At 44.6% G+C, this 14,720-nt stretch overlaps 1 protein-coding gene across 3 annotated transcripts in view; it reads right to left on the reverse strand.

Annotated features, from left to right (window-relative positions):
- LOC120024885 (ankyrin repeat domain-containing protein 11-like) overlaps positions 1–14,720 on the reverse strand; it is a 132,920-nt gene that overhangs the window by 54,770 nt on the left and 63,430 nt on the right. For 2 of the 3 annotated variants that reach the window (XM_038969231.1, XM_038969229.1), the window contains exon 3: positions 893–960. The exons of the other annotated variant lie outside the window; for it this stretch is intronic. The gene's annotated coding sequence lies outside the window, so the exon portion shown is untranslated. The remainder of the gene's footprint in view (positions 1–892; positions 961–14,720) is intronic. 3 annotated transcript variants of the gene reach the window in all.

Here is a 14,720-nt window from a genome sequence, read left to right on the forward strand (position 1 = left end):
GGGGAAGAGAGAGAGAGATCAGCTCTCTCTCATTATGTACCCGTGTCTCAGAAACATCCAGCCCCTAAAGTATGTCTGAAAGCTTTACACAGCAGAAAGAGAGGCAAGAGACAGGCAGGCCTCCGTGCACTGCACTCTCCCTCTCTCCTTCCCTCTTTCAGTCTGGAATTTCCTGTTGATGGCCCACTGCTAACGCCCCACTCACTCTCATGGAAAAATTTGACAAGCTGCAAACATGTTCTCTCCACGAGCAGGAAGGTAATCAGCCAATCAGCGAAGAGAGGGAGGGAATGACAGAGTGGAGTGAGAAATGAGAAACGTGTCGTTGAGGGTTTTGGCGTACGAAGAGTTGCACCACACCGGCCCAGAGTCCTAATTACCCAGCCAGAGACAAGGCCTGGTAAGGCTGTAATGATACACCACTGCTCGTGATAGACACCTCTTGATAGCACAGAGATTAGGCCTCCACTGGTCTGGTCAGGCAGCCTGCAGCATGTGACTGGGCCGGCAGACATGTTGAGTATAGAGAGAGTATATAATACAGCTCTATCAGATAAGCCAGGCCAGGGAGAGAGAGGGGGACGTGGGAAGGAAGGGAGGGAACATCAGGTAGGCTGGCCTGGGCTGCGATGGACCCCGTGTGGCTCAGTTGGTAGAGCATGGCGCTTGCAACGCCAGGGTTGTGGGTTCGATTCCCACGGGGGGCCAGTACAAAAAAAAGTATGAATGTATGTACTTGTAAGTCGCTCTGGATAAGAGCGTCTGCTAAATGACTTAAATGTAAATGTAATATGTGGGCAACAGATTGGATGCGTTAGCTAGTGTGGAGGTAATTGGTTTTTGTTTGGGCTGGGTGGAGAAGAGAGCCGAGGACGGCGGCCCCTGGTCTTACCAGTTGAACAGCAGGGGCACGGGATCCACGACAGCCTGGGCGCTCACAGGACAAGGGGTGCATTGAGACTGGGGAGAAGGGAAAGATGATACACGCATGAGAATGTGCAGACTGCATACCCGGCCTCATGTTCCCTCCACAAAGCTCCCATTTTCCCCAACCTCCCACCTCCCTAGTGGTTTCCTGATGCTCTCCCTTCGCCCTCTGCATCTCTCTCTTATGTTCCAGTACAGCGTTGCTCCTAAATGGTCTTGGCCAACACTGTGAAAGGTAGTCTAATACATTTCAGCCCAACTAAGGATGTAACGACGGGATGTTTTTAGAGAGGGGAGGGAGGGGGGGTTGCAGTGTTGTATATTTTGTCCTCCCATCTTTCCCTTAGTCGTTGCGCGGTTGAGTGACTCATCAAAATCCTCAGTATGCTCCTTACATCAAGAGGCACGCTCACACTGCCATAAAAGAAGACATAGAAAGGGGAACACAAAAGGACACGTGCGCACGCTAACGGCTCCGAAAAGTAGGCCAGGGCATCTAGCTGTTCTTCAAGGCCTTTGCGTCATTTCTAAACACCTGTGACAGGTGTCTGCATCCAGCCAGCCTTCCATCCCCCACCACAAGACTCCTGTTCAGTGTTCCCCTGACACACATCTTTCCAGGCCTTCCCTCTTCAGTGTCGTAACACACACACACGATTGCATAACAGCATGTGGGGAGCGGGGGACCCTGTGCTGTGAGTGGGGGGGGGGGGGGGGGGGGCAAAGGGAGAAGGCTAGGGCTCCACTCAGTCTCTGAGCAGAAGGCCACATTCATATGCAGATACTGGGGGCCATGTGTGGAGAACAGGAGAACTGCCTTCCCACACTGGAACCAATCACTCGTTCACAGTGACGCCTTCCAGGAAAACAGAAATGTAAACAAATAAAAACAAAGCAATTACACACCTTCTTTCCACCCTTTGTGTTACTTAAAACAGGGCTGCCTTTATAAACAGTCCCAGACAAATATGAAGAGGGGTTTAAAGCAGATTTAAATCTCATCTGCTTGGCCTCAGCAGCCAACGGGTTAAAATAGATTGGGGAAAGTTGCATGGAGGCTCAATCTCAATTTGGCATAATGGTCCCATTTTTAAACTGTCATTTTGTCACTAAGATGGCAACTTTAAGAGCAGAGCACATCCACCATGGACAGCTTGGTGGGTAGTGCCAGTGCTAAACCAAATAGCAGTCAGAACCATTTAGAACAAAGCAATTTTCAGGTGGTGGCGTATTTTTTGGGGCTTAACTCGTGGTATAAACCTGGGATGGGCAGTTAGGACTGGGCTAGATAAATGTAGAGCCTTGGAATGCCATGGCTATTAACTTGGGTTTACAGCCAAAACACGAAAGATTACTACAAGCTCTACACAGATGCTAGATTGCAACACTCAATGTCGTTGTTCCACACAAAAGGGGCAGCTCCTTGTAATATGCTCTGGCATTCGACATACTGTTTTTTTACTACCTGAAAATTGAAAACGCGCTGTATCATCCTTCCACAGCCATGGGGGCAGTGTTGTTGTTTGGTTCCTTGATCTGATCTACAGGCTACATAGACTATTCATAAAAGTAGTCCTTTTGGCATTGATTACCAAATATAATCTCAGCAACTGTTCAAACAGTAAACCAAACAACAGGAATCCACCCCCAACCGTATTTTGTTTAGAAGTAATAACTTAGCCTGTAATAACTGATTACACAGACAGTGTGGTGAAGGCGGCGCAAATTCGCCTCTTCAAGAAATTTGTCTTGTCACCTAAAACCTTCACAAACTTTTACAGATGCACAATCAAGAGCATCCTGTCTGGCTGTATCACCGCCTGGCCTGGCAAACGCACTGCCCGCAACCGCAGGGCTCTCCACAGGGTTGTCTGATCTGCCCAATGCATCACCGGGGGCAAACTACCTGCCCTCCAGGACATCTACAGCACCCGAAATCACAGGAATGCCAAACAGATCATCAAGGACAACAACCACCCGAGCCACTGCCTGTTCACCCCCATATCATCCAGTAGGCGAGGTCAGTACAGGTGCATCAAAGCTGGGACCGAGAGACTGAAAAACAGCTTCTATCTCAAGGCCATCAGACTGTTAAATAGTCATCACTAGGCGGCTTCCACCCGGTTACATAATCCTGCACCTTAGATGCTGCTGCCCTATATACTTAGACTTGAAATCACTACCCACTTTAATAATGGAACACTAGTCACTTCAATGTTTACATATTTTGCTTTATTCATCTCATATGTATGTACTGTACTCTATTCTACTGTAGATATATATATTTATTAATTCCTTACTTTTAGATGTGTGTATTGTTGTGAATTGTTAGATATTACTGCACTGTTGGACACCCGCAATAACATCTGCTAAACATGTGTATATGTGACCAATACCATTTGATTTGCTAGGCTGCCAACTAGCTAATACTACTAGCAAGGGATGGCGACTCCAAAGTGTCCGCTACTCCAAGTATCCCATTCCGCCCACGTACACGCACGTAGATCAACAGAGTGAAGCTTGTAGTAACCTTTACGCCTGGCTACAAACAAGAACATACCTTTGGGGGGCCTCTTATCCTATGATGTACATTTCTTGACATTAAACCGTTGGGTTCAGGTGTTAACTGTTCCAGCTAGGCAGTAAGAAACAAAATGTATCAGAGAAGGATGTGATACCCATTAGAAGAAAGTTGTTTCCCATTAGACAAGGAGAATGAAAGATGGTTGTTTCCTGGAGTCCGGGGGTGGCATTAGCTTTTAGGAATACGCGTTATCAAAATGCAGACCATCTGCATTTAAAACCATTTCACCTGCATTTTATATTGAAAGTCAACCGTGTTCATTTCGCTTCAATAGATTGATCAGGAGAAAAACTACACCGGAGAAAAGTACTTCAGTCAAAGCGTTGTCTGCTGATCGAATGCCCGTTCGTGAATGCAGGAATCGGATTGATCAAGACAATAGTAAATATTTATCAGCGTTAAGTACAACTGAAGCGCACTAAATGAGTCCTTTTACGTCACGATTCGGAGCGAAATGTGCCTGAAGCCGAGCAGAAATGACAATAAGGAGCATTACAGATCTGCGTTTAAAAAACGCAGCAAAATATAGTTCATATGTTTCCTTTTATTTCTGCGAGAAAAACACAGAATTCTAAGTTAACGCAACCCCCGGGAGTTACATGTGCGTTAGCTGGAGGCATTGTAAGAAATACTACCTGCAGTAGGCAGGGCTCTCCCTCCAGAATGAAACAGCAGCGCTGTGCTCCCTTCAATAACAAACCTCTGCCTCTCCTCTGCCAAAACACAACCCACGGTAAAATAGGACCAACTCTTAGTGTTTCTAATGAATGAGACACTCAAGGAAAGTAAGTGCAAGATATGTCTGCACCCTATTTTTCCACTTCACATAGGCCTAAATTCTGCACCCCAGCCTGCTAAACAAATTAGGGAAAAATGAAATCAATTTCAAAGCACATTAAGTCTGTTAGTTTCGACCTGATAAGGTGCGAGCAGAGGCAGAGAGTGGGCCAGAGCTCTCTCGGGTAGGCCAGAGTCTCAGCTCCAGGTCTGTCACAGACGCAGTCAGCTTAGATCAGAGCAAACCCAAAACTCACTGTACCGTGCCATACAGCCCCTGCCCTGGTCTACACAGCCCAAATCCCAGCTGGGGAGACAAACACACAGAGAAACTGTCCTATAATACATCAGCCAGTCACTCACTTTACTAGAGCGCATAAGTAAACACACAGCCAATGACCATCGTTTCACACTCGGATTCTTGGAGATCTAGCCGACAAAATTGGCAGTAAGTTACAGTACATTAGAGCAGCACAAACTAAGTAACAAGCTTTTCTGCTCCCATGTGATTTTAAGCCATCAACCATACAACACCCAGTGGAGAAGATCTCTACATTTCTAAAATAGGATATGTAGCCTATGCTTTCTGGTTGGTTGCTAGTGGATTTCAACAATTAGGTCAGAGTGAAGGCTGTGAGGGCTGTGTTGAGGAGAAGGGTTGTGTTTAAACATGACATGTTCCCTCTGCTTTGCATTCCTTGATTTTAGTTCTAGTACATTGAAAGGCCAGGTGAACATGAAACTCTGAGACAAACAGCATAGAACTTCCCATGGGGACTGGCCTGGCAAATTTCACACAAAACAACAAGCTGCATGACGACATCATGCAGCATAATTCCAAAATGACAAAACAAATCAATCACGACAAACAGCTCACAAATCACAGATACTTGGTCAAAATAAAAGGCAGAGAAAAATGTATTCAAATTAAATAATGGTGCCCTAACCCAATCCAAACCACATTCATTCTCGCTCTTTCTTGCCTTCTGAATGTGAGAATCTATGGCGTGCAAAAATCTGTGGGCATGTGAAACGTAGAAAGATGAGTCATGGTGACCTACATAGGCAGTGTGTGGAAGAGGGTTGTGCTTCCGCATATAAAAGTATTTACTTGGCTCCATTCTGCATGCACTTTAATAGGGAAAGGGAGGAGAAGAAAAACAGAGGAAAGAGGGGAGAAGGGGCTATGAATGAAGAGAAGGAGAGATGGAGAGAGCAATAGAACTGCAATAACATTGCAGAGTAGAGTATTGAGATGACATTTGGGAGAGAGAATGGAGTGATTCTCTGTGTTCTTTCTCCAACAGAACAGCTTGAGGAGCAGCAGACAGGGAACTTTTCATTTATTTTATTGTATAACCGAAACATACAATCTATTTGCAGTGAAGCCGCTCAACAACTACATCACACCAGTCATCCAACAGACTCCCATTCAGAGCGACACACAGAAGCATCCAGGGTCAATGCTCTGCTCTAGGGCACGTTGACAGATCTCCCACCAGGCCAAAAAACGTGAACCCGAACCCTCCAAGATCCCCCCACAGTTCCCAAATAGCTGTCCCTCAACCATCCGAGACCCCCCCAAGAAGAAATAACAAATACTATTAATTCCATTCCCCATTCCCAAGAATCCCCCCAATGCACCAAAAACCAAGAAAATGAACTAAAGAGAAAAAAGGAAAAGACAGAAGAAAACCGCAAACAACAATGCAAAAAATTCACAAACGGCATCAGCCTCAGGTAAAAACCGGCATTAGCTATAAAAACACTGCCACTCAGTGTCATTCAAACTTACTTTGTATTATGTTTTATTTTGACTTTATTAATTTTTTTACTTTTTGACCATCATTCTATCTCTCGCACAGCAACTCCACTCCCACTTGTCTCCAATTCCACATCCCAACCCTCAGCTTCCCTCAGCCCATCCCACCTATCTCTGCTGGCCACCCACTTCGGGTTTCTACGTAACCTATATCTTTCAACTTTGCTGTGATGCTTAACGTACAATTTCAATCTATCTAATCTAATCCACAGATTGCTAGTTGAAGATAAATACTTTTACTAAGAGTATTAGTATACTAGTAATTGACTGACCAGGTCTCTCCAGATCTCCCAACAATACTATATCTAGGGTCAATTTTAGATCAATGTTATGCATTTTCAGCCATTCCTGAACCTGAGACCAGAAACAGGCTACCTGAGGGCAATACCAAAATAAAATGGTCTATTGATTCTGTATCCTCACAACAAAATCTGCAGAGCTTCGATGATTTTATGCCTTAACTGACTTGCCTCATTAAATAAAGGTCAAATAAAATATGCCCCAAATATTAAACGTTTTGTTGGTGGCAAGAATTCGATATAATAATTTTAGCTGAAAAGCACAAAGTCTTGAATCTTGCGTCGTTTTATTTATTAACTCATATACCCTGTATCATGGAATGGGTACATCAAACATCTCTTCCAAACTATTTTGCAATCTGTATGGCACAGTTGTCAACATCCTGGTCCTCAAATGAAACTGGTATACTTTCCTATTTATGCTATTTTTATTCCTCTGCCAGTTTTGATCCTTTATATTGGGCAGACAGACCAGTTCCCTACCTCCTCCCGCTGCCACCTGCCTCCTCCATTTTTGGGGCAATGCTGTAATCAATTGGTTGTACTCTTGGATTGAGCAGACCTTCCCGTACAATTCTGATAACTCCATGAAGGACATAACTCTACCATTCCAATTTACAATATAATTTAAGAACAAAATACCCTTTTCAAAACATCTTTCCCATAAATACAGGTATTTTATCAACCAGCACATTTGAGTTCAGCCATAATATTTGTTGTAATATTTGTTCCATCTTTTCAGGGGGATGAAATTGAAATTGTAGCCAGCTCTGCAATGCTTGTTTGAAAAACAGATATACTCTGAAAAAAGTATAATTTTCAAATAATCGAAAATGAGGACAGGGAAGTTAGTTGGAGACGGAACAACGAGGGGGAGGAAGTCATCTTTGATACAGCCATTATTACTGGACCTTCCTGACTGCACCCCTGCCCAAACCTCTAGTCCTTTCCCACTCTCAGACACAGCACTTGATCTATTCGAAAGATGGACAGACACAGGAGCCAAACACATTCCCCACAACGATTCACAGATGCACGTAAACACGCACAGACACACAAAAACACTTCAGGCAGGGTCCTGGTAGGAAACAGGTCTGCACTCACTCCTCTCAGAGACCACACATAGGAAAAGATTCCCAATTGGCTTCCCTGGCTGCATTCACAATAATCCACTCATACTTTTAAGGAAAGCATAGCACCATTAACTGGGGAAAAGAGTAGATTCATCTGCTCACTGCCTTGGATCTATAGGCACATATATATATAGAACCTTTCCTAGTATAAGCCTATTGAATTGCCTCTGGTGCACATGAGGGCAACAGCATTCCATGTTTAATCAATAGGCTCTGCAGAAGTATTCAGTTCCCTTTGAAGCCCAGCCCTGGATCTGGTTTCCTAATCACCTCCCCATCCCCCCAGCCTTTCCAATACAATGTAGCTGTTTTCACACACAGCATGAGGCCGAGCTGGGTCAGCCTGTTTAGGGAGAGGGAGAGAGACAAGATTGGACAAAATCCCAGACTAGGGCCAGCATTCAACACAACTAGCATCCTGCACACAGCTAGCTAATGGTGGAATTATCTTCCTGCTATGGTGGGCCTGCTTTACGGAAATCAATTATACAGCTCTCATCCAATCACAACAGCGGGAGAGAGGTTCTGTCTGATATTTAAGTAGCCAACAGCATTCTATGCAGCAGTGTGTTGAGAATGAATAGCTTTTCTAAGGTGTCATGTAGGAAAATATCTTGATACAAAGAAACAAAACAAGAATAAAGTGTGGGTTTGTGTTATGCTGGGGAAAAAAACTAAAACCAAGGGATACTTTGGGATTTTGGCAATAAGGCACTATCTACTTCCCCAGAGTCAGATTAAGTCATGGATACCACTTATGTCTTTGTGTCCAGTATGAAGGAAATTAGAGGTAGTTGTGTGTACCAATGCTAACTAGCATTAGCGCAATGACAGGAAGTCTAAGGGTATCGACTAGCATGCTAGCAGATACACATAGAATTAAAGTCATTGCTATCTACTAGCATGCTAAAAGATACCAATAGACTTCCAGTCATTGCGCTAACGCTAGTTAGCAATTGCGCTAGCGCTAGTTGGCAACTTCCTTCAAAGTGCTCTCAGGGACATAAAAACGGTATCCACAAGTTCATCGGACTCTTGGGAAGTAGATAAAGGGCCTCATTGCCAAAATCCCAAAGTATCCCTTTAAGAGTGGTAGCGGGTTAGCTCAAAGAAAAACACCATATGGTGAGGGAGGAATTGCTCAGCAAAAGGCAAACAGGCTAGTTAGTGAGCTCATCCCCATATAGCCCAAGCAGAGGCTTAATTGTTCAGCATTTCCCGATAGAGCTAATTAAAAAAAAGAGAAGAGGTGGAGGAGGAAGCAACAGAAACAGGGCATTGATCAGCCAGGAGGGGAGGCCTAACAAACCCAGCAGGAGCTGCAGTGATACACACTCGAATATTGATGGGTCTACAAACAGAGCATTTAACAGATACAAACCAAACACATGGGTTGTTATCAATGATGTGTATAAACCCTGGATTGCTGATGCTAGGTATTGTCCATAGAGATGCTTTGAAGCCACCGGTCGGCCATATTGGTACTCCCCAGTAGTAGCAGTCCTCCAATGGAATTCTACAGTATTTCAATTAAATGTTTCAAAGACAAAATTACATGTATTTAAGTATTTGTTTGTGTCGTAGTAGTGGGACAGTAACATTAGTACTCCAAAAATATCTAATTTTAAAAGTATGCATTAAGGTGTCTAATATAATAAACAAAAACGAATGTCAAAAACGAATGTAGACATTAATAAATGCATTTCTACAGCTTCTAAAATCTTTTTTTACAATGGTGGAGTACCACCAAGATGGCTGTGCGGTGGCTTCAATACAGCGCACCCATGTCAGTCATCCAGGATTTATATACATCATTGGTTGTTATTGCCTAGTACTCTGGCTAGGCTTAGCATTGTGCAGAGTGGAGCCCGGCCAGTTAACAGTGTTGTTCTGGGTCAGGATTCTCCAGCTTGTCTTACTGCATTAAGAAGGGAGGGGAGGGGAGGAGACTGTTCTGAGGAGATTCAGCCTTCCTCTCCTCTGTGTGTCTGGTTTCTGCTGCGTCACCACTAAAGCTGGTGGGTCTGATCACTGCCAGAAACCTGAGGGATCACACAGCCTCAGCCTGAGAGCACAGCCAGCACCAAAACCAACTCACTTCGTAGATGCACGCACGCACACACACACACACTGCTGTAGAACTAACACAACAGTGCACAAGTAGGACGGAGCCTAGCTTAATCCCTGTAAAACCAAAGACAACTGGCTTTGACCACCCAAGAAACAGGAGAGCAACATGAATAAGTGTGTATTTCAATGCAACATCAAAGTAGGAGTGTCTGGATCAGGCCCAGTCAAATGCTAGGTCTCTGTCACTGACAGCTTCAAACGTGTACCTGCTGGTTCCAACCCACCAACACCACAATCATCTTCTTCAGCACCTATTGGGTGGTAAATTGGAGACGAGACAGCTCGTCTCCTCATCGCAGTCAGAATGGTGAGAATTGAGGACAAGCACATGGAGGCCCAGGCCTGAGACCCAGGATGTCTGCTTTCAATCGCAGCCCTCTTTTAAACAAACAACCTCTGACATGGTCTCCTCTGAAACCCTCTCCTCTGCCCCCTTTCACCTAGATAACCTCTGTTGCAACAGGCAGCGGTGGAAGACTTTATTAAATGACAGTGGTAGTGTAGCGTTTAGCCCTAATACGGGGTTTAACATTTCAGGCTAAAACAACCAGAGCCTATCACACGTTGTAATCAAAATTTAAATCTTCATTGCCGTGTTTCAAACAGTCTTTTTGTGAGGTGCAGCCAGGAACTACTTCTGTACGATGGCGAGTAGTGGGGTCAATAAACCAGGAGGATTCGCCATCATTTAAAATCTCCAGTTTGGCTTCCCAGATAAGGGCGATAAAACATTAACAGAATATTGCCACTGCTCAACGAGAAAAGCCTATGTAGCTGTCAACACCTCAAACACGTTGACACATTTATGCCGCAATTACCCCAGTATTCCTACCGGCGGAGTGAGACGAAAACACAAAGAAACTATTTTCTCTCCGCTCTGCATTCAAGCAGCCCTTTGCAGCTGATTCTGACCGGGCCAAAGAAATTACACGAGCAATAGGGGGTTTATAGCCGTAAACACGCGCCCATTCTCGGCGGTTGAGAATAAGGGGTTTCATTCAGCACCTCGTGAAAGTGCTCGAGCCACATTACGAACACCTCTCGCACCCATTTCAGCAAACCGGTAGTACCTGCTCTATATAAGCAAGCTAAAGCCACAGTTGTCAATGAATTGGCCAATGCACCCGTGTTGAGCTAACCACAGAGGGATGGACCTACAGAGAGCTACTTAAAAAGGAAAGATTCACCCATTTTGAATGTTATATTTTTTTGTGCATCTCTGAGCGATGTTCTAACGGTTCCCGGGATCATTTCATGTGTGTCTGAGCTTTTGTCGTTCAAGCAGGCAGGAAATTGGCCAGTATGACATAGCAACGCAATAAAGCCGCTCACTACAATGGAAGTTAAAAGGAATACGACTTTTAGATCGCGAAAACGTCTATCATACATGTCAGATTTCAACACTGGCCAACGTCATAACGCAGGAGGTCGTCTTCTCTCGAATAAGCCATTGATCAAATTTTTGCTATATTCCTAACTCGAGAAATTTGTCATTTAGAGTCCACCACATTTCTCCCATTTGTCTGCCTCTTCAGTCCAGGGTGCATTGCATGATGCCGTGGCATCCACTCTGCGTGGCACTATGACCTGCAGGTTGAACATAGTGAGATTGTACACTCCTACATTGATAGTGCAGCTTGTTTGAGGGATTTTACAGCCAACGAGCTACTTACTTCACATGCTGACATTGACTTTGGTATTATAGTGTGTAGCTAAGTTTGCCAGCTAGCTACACTTAATGACCAAATGTATGTGGACACCTGCTCGTCGAACATCTCATTCCAAAATCATGGGCATTAATATGGAGTTGGTCCCCCTTTGCTGCTATAACAGCCTCCACTCTTCTGGGAAGGCTTCCAACTAGATGTTGGAACATTTCTGTGGGAACTTGCTCCATTCAGCTATAAGAGCATTAGTGAGGTTGGGTACTGATGTTGGGACAGTAGGCCTGGCACGCAGTCGGAGTTCCAATTCATCTCAAAGGTGTTTGATGGGGTTGAGGTCAGGGCTCTGTGCAGGCCAGTCAAGTTCTTCCACACCGATCTCGACAAACCATTACATGACCTCGCTTTGTGAACGGGGGCATTGTCATGCTGAAACAGGAAAGGGTCTTAGCCAAACTGTTGCCAAAGTTGGAAGCACAGAATAGTCTAGAATGTCATTGTATGCCGTAGCATTAAGATATCCCTTCACTGGAACTAAGGGCCTAGCCCGAAACCTGATAAACAGCCACAGACCATTACTCCTCCAGAGAACGAGTTTCCACGGGTCCAGAGTCCAAAAGCGGCGAGCTTTACACCACTCCAGCCGACGCTTGGCATTGCGCATTGTGATCTATGGCTTGTGTGGGGCTGCTCGGCCATGGAAATCTATTTCATGAAGCTCCCGACGAACAGTTGTCGTGCTGACTTTTCTTCCAAAGGCAGTTTGGAACTTGGTAGTGAGTGTTGCAACCGAGGACATGCGATTTTTACGCACTCCGCGTACCACTTTGCGCCTAGCCATTGTTGCTCCTAGACATCTCCACGTCCCAATAACGGCACTTACAATTGACCGGGGCAGTTCAAGCAGGACAGATATTTTTACAAAATGACTTGTTGGAAAGCAGGCATCCTATGACAGTGCCACTTTGAAAGTCACAGAGCTCTTCAGTAAGGGCCATTCTACTGCCAATGTTTGTCTATGGAGAGTGCATGGCTGTGTGCTCGATTTTATACACCTGTCAGCAATGGGTGTGGCTGAAATAGCTGAATCCACTCATTTGAGGGGGTGTCCACATACCTTTGTAGTGCAGTATACCTAGCTAGCCAGCCCATAGAGAAAGGGAAAGGAGATACCTAGTCAGTTGTACAACTGAATGCATTCAACTGAAATGCGTCTTCCAGCGAGCACTGCATTGTGGGTTTTGTAGTCGACTTGAGCTGCAACAGATTTCCACAATGATTGAATTGCTACCAACCTTAAAGTAACGATAAAATTAAACATTTGTTCACCAGAAATGTAACAGTGTAAATTATGGGAATTGGTGGTTTTGGGAGGATTTTTCCTTTAACAGTGACAGCTAATCACTTTTAGCCCGGAGTCGGAGAGGATAAGTACCGTGCTGCAGACCCCTTTGAGAGTCTGCAGCATCTTTTTCTCTATGTAAGAAAAACATTATAGCACAGGCCTATACAATGTCTGAACCATATTCACAAGCATATATCACTTCATTTTAGTGGTTTTGATGAGTAATGATGTGTTTTCACAAAATCAGGAATACCAACACTTTGCATTTTCTTTAATAAACCAAAATTAACTACAGTAACTGTTGGCATTTAACTTTCCCTCTGTACCAAAACTGAACCTTAATCCCAAAATCCAAATACGTACCGAAAAGGTGGGTTTGGTGAACCGTTACACTCCTAAGCCCTAGTGCAAGGTAGGCACTTACTAAGGACTTGATTGGACTGTGGTGTGGCCGTTTGAATCTTAATTCGCTGGTCCCCTCAGGTCATGTCCGTCCTCAATTTTAATATGAGCCTAATCATCTGGCATCAAAACCAGCTGGTAGGAGGTGTGGAGGGGGCAGAAGATGGAGGAGAGGCGGAGACAGGAGAGAGGCCTGACTGGTCACAGCATGTTGACTGGGCAGCGGCAGGAAGCAGCACTGAGGTGTGACCAGTGGAGGGGAGATGCACTAAAAGGAGCATGTGAATTATTGATGATTAAGCCAGCAGGCCAGGCCACAGTGCTAATGCAGAGAGCCTCTTCATAAAGCAGCCTGGGTACGGTTACACATTACATCACCCCTCCCTTCCCTTCCTCACCCTGCCTCCAAACTCTCCTCCCCCATCCGCAGCACACAGTCTTTGGGATGCATTATTAATCCGGCCCGGGGATTGCACAGGCCTGCTGAATCGAGATGCACTACATTTCTCTCTTCCCCTCTCGTTTTCTCTGTATCTCAAACACACACATAGATCAAACAACTGCTTGACCAGTCAGGAATTACGGAGGAGAGGAGGGTAAGTATTGAGAATAAAGAATGAACAACAGAAACTATTACAGAAACGTATATGGGTTCACACAAGGGCTATGTCATGTAGCCCCACTGTCGCATTAGCTTTTAGAAATCGGCATTTAAGATGTAGACCATCCCCCCAAAAAATCAGCATTTTAAACCATTTCAACCGCGTTTTACATTGAAAGTCAACAGCGTTTACACAGGTAGCCTAGCGGTTAAGAGCATTGGGTCAGTAAACAAAAGGTCTCTGGTTCAAATCTCTGAGCCAGTAAGGTATAAACTCTACTGTTCTGCCCTGAAAGCAAGGCAGTTATATACCAACAACTTCTCCCCGAGCATCGATGACGTGGACCAGAGTCAGCGCACTCTCAATGTTTTTTTGCCATCATTGTAACCCTGCCTCACACACACACACACTATATGATACATTAAACATAAGAATGAGTGTGAGTTTTGGTCAAAACCCGGCTCGTGGGAAGTGACAACGAGCTCTTATAGGACCAGGGCACAAATAATCAATAATTTTGCTTTTTATTTAGCTATCTTACATATACAACTATCTGTTCATCGAAAATGGTGAATAACTTACCACAGGTTAATGAGAAGGGTGTTCTTGAACGGATGCACATAACTCTGCAATGTTGGGTTGTATTGGAGAGAGGCTCAGTTTTAAATCATTTCCCACACAGTCTGTGCCTGTATTTCGTTTTCATGCTAGTGAGGGCCGAGAATCCACTCTCACATAGGTACGTGGTTGCAAAAGGCATCAGTGTCTTAACAGCGCGATTTGCCAAGGCAGGATAATCTGAGCGCAGCCCAATCCAGAAATCTGGTAGCTACTTCTGATTAAATTAAATTTTTTACAGAACCGCTTGTTGTAATTTCGATGAGGCTCTCTTGTTCAGGTATAGTTAAGTGGACTAAAAGCAGGGCATGAAAGGGATAACGAATCCAGTTGTTTGTGTCATCCGCTTCTTGAAAGTACCTGCGTAATTGCGCACCCAACTTTCACTGAACACTAGATGGTTCAATTTTATTTTTG

This window comes from Salvelinus namaycush, chromosome 30 (assembly GCF_016432855.1).
Source record: "Salvelinus namaycush isolate Seneca chromosome 30, SaNama_1.0, whole genome shotgun sequence".
NCBI classification, from domain to species: domain Eukaryota; kingdom Metazoa; phylum Chordata; class Actinopteri; order Salmoniformes; family Salmonidae; genus Salvelinus; species Salvelinus namaycush.